We start from the raw sequence: 2,932 nt of genomic DNA on the forward strand, positions 1-2,932 counted from the left end.
GCAGACAGGGCTGAGGTTAAGACCCAGTGAGTTCACCTCCACTTCCCAGAGCAGGAGGTGACAAACATCTTTACTGAACAATAGCTCCAACTGTCCATTGAGCTCTTTTTACAAGCCTGGATCCCGGCGGCACTGTATCCTTACCTAGTAGGTACTTGGCACACAGTAGATGCACAATAAATGCTCGTTGAATGCCAGGCAGTGTGCCAAGCTCGTCATATGCCTTATCGTATTCCACCATAACCCCATAAGCAGCTATTATTTCTGATCTTCATCTTACAGGCGGGGGGGTCTGAGATCAGAAAGGTTCAGTAACATATTCTAGATGGTACAATTAGGCCGGGTACAATGAATGGCTCACACGTGTAATCCCAGCACTTCGGGAGGACAAGGTGAGAGGATTGCTTGAGACCTGGCGTTTGAGAGCAGCCTAGACAACATACTGAGACCTCATCTCTACAAAAAACTAAAAAACTAGCCGGGCATGGTGGCACATGCCTGTAGTTCTAGCTACTTGGGTGGCTAAGGCAGGAGGATCGCCTGAGTCCAGGAAGTCAAGGCTGTGTAAACCGTGATCGTGACACTGTACTCCAGCCTGGGTGACAGAGAGAGTCCCTGTATCTCAAATAAACAAATAAATAAAGCACAGCTGTTGCACATTAGAGCCAGGACTTAAGCTACAAAGTTTATATTCTGTCATGATCTATAAAATGTTAAAACAAAACAAAACAAAAAAACCCCCACCCATTCCCTTCCCAAATAGCCGACTAGACCAAAATGTTCCTAATAGCATCTGCAGAGGGGACAGACTCCACCCAGCCATCTCCACTCCCTCACCCAGGCTTGCCCCGGTGTCAGATGAGGCTGCAGTCACTAGCAAAGTGTCCTCTGGCTGCCCATGGCCACAGCCTCCCTAGTGTAGGCTCTCACAAGTCCTTGAACCTGGAGAAAGGGTAGGGCAGGAGCACTAGCCTGGGAGTCAGAGTTGGGGTCTCACCAGCCCCTGACTCACTCCCTGAGTGTCACTACACCTCTCCAGGTCTCTGTTTCCTCATTGGTAAAGTGGGAAAACTTTGATCCCCGCCTTTTCCCAGGAGGTAAAGTGAGTGGATCCTGTGAAGAGTCCTTATGTAGACTTTTGCTTGATTTGCATAAAGCACCTGGGGCGGGGTGGGGTATAGAGACCCTGAGAATATTTTGGCTGCCCCTGGGAGGAACTGAGTATCCGGGAGACAGGGCTGGGGACTTCTGTGGTTCTTGAAGTTAGAGTCATGTGAATGTGTTATTTTCCAAAAACTTACAACATACAGTGTTTTGCCCACAGCTTGGGCCAAGAACTCCCCTGCGGCAACTGTGACTCAGTGGCCAAATGCTGTCTCAGTGCCCCTAGGGAGGGAGCCAAGGCTTCAGGGATGTGGGCAAGATACTGTACCCAGGGAGGGCCAAGGACATGGGGGGGGGCTGACTCAGCCTCTCTCAGGGGTCCCTCTCAGCCCTGTGTTTGCTCCTGCTCGGAGCCCAGTGCTGCCCAGAACCACGCACAGAGCAGGGCTGAGCCTCCGTGTCCCAGTGCTCAGAGATGGAAGTCCATTTCCCCAGGGCACACGGCCCTCAGGCTTACACCCACAGTCACCTGGGGGCTCCCTCCTGAGCAGGCGTGTCCCCACTGGCCTCCTCAGGGTGGGTGGACCGCCATGGGTGGAGCCTCATCTCCCTAGGAGCATGACAGCTTCCTGGTGGCTATTGTCCTCCTGATTGTTGTTTACATTCCAGTCCTCGGCCAGGAGGGCAGTGACCGAAGGTGCCCCTGGCCAGGGTATTGTCGGTCAGTGGCTGGGACTGGGAGGACAGGACAGGGAGGTGGCTCCACCCCATAGGGCAGCCTGGGGGACAAGGGGATAATTAATTTAAAAAAACAAAGCAATAAAACCAAACCCAAAAATCCAATTTCTTCAAACTTAGATCTGCATCTTAGGTTCTTAAAACTTAATAAGAATTATGATGATATCAGGGTTTTTTTTTTGAGTCTCACTCTGTTACTCAGGCTGGAGTGCAGTGGCATGATCACAGCTCACTGCAGCCTCGACTTCCTGGGCTCAGGCGATCCTCCCACCGCAGCCTCCCGAGTAGCTGGGACTACAGGCATGCACCACCATGCCTGGCTAATTTTTTTAATTTTTCTGTAGAGCTGAGGTTTCACTATGTTGTCCAGGATGGTCTCAAACTCCTGGCCTCAAGCAATCTCCTGCCTTGGATTTTCAAAGTAATATCAGTAATATTTTCGAGCTGTGTGCTTTTTTGCATTATTCATTTGATCCTTTTTCTTGTTTTATGATCATTTTTATTGTTGTAGAATTAAATCTACTACTTAATGGAAATTCATCATTTTAAAGTGTAACATTCAGTCGCAGTTAGAACTTCACAATGTTGTTTAGCCATCAATTTAGTTCCAGAATATTTTCTTCTTCTTTCTTTTTTTTTTTTAGAAAGCAGGATTTATTGAGAGAACAGAAAAGCACCCACAGTGAGAGGGGACCCGAAGAGGTTGCCCCAGAACATTTTCATCACCCAAAATAAAACCTCATACCCAACAAGCAGTCACTCCCCATTCTGCCCCACCCCACACCCCCCACCAGCCTCTGGCAACCACAAATCCACTTTCTATTTCTATGGATTTGCCTACTTTGGACATCTCATACAAATGGAGTCATGTCATATGTGGCCTTCTGTGTCTGGCTTCTTTCCCTCGGCATCGTGTCTTCCAGGGCCGTCCATGTTGTAGCAAGGACTAGTGCATCACTCCTTAATGTGGCTGAATATGCTTCCCTGGTGTGGTTGTAACTCATCTTGCCAGTCCCTTCATCCACCGGTGGATGCTTGGGTTGTCTTCTGTCTCATTTAATCTTCACAACCATCCCCTGAGGTCTTGATG

Source organism: Carlito syrichta, unplaced genomic scaffold (assembly GCF_000164805.1).
Source record: "Carlito syrichta isolate Samal-C Ts95f unplaced genomic scaffold, Tarsius_syrichta-2.0.1 Scaffold309854, whole genome shotgun sequence".
In the NCBI taxonomy this organism is placed as follows: Eukaryota; Metazoa; Chordata; class Mammalia; order Primates; family Tarsiidae; genus Carlito; species Carlito syrichta.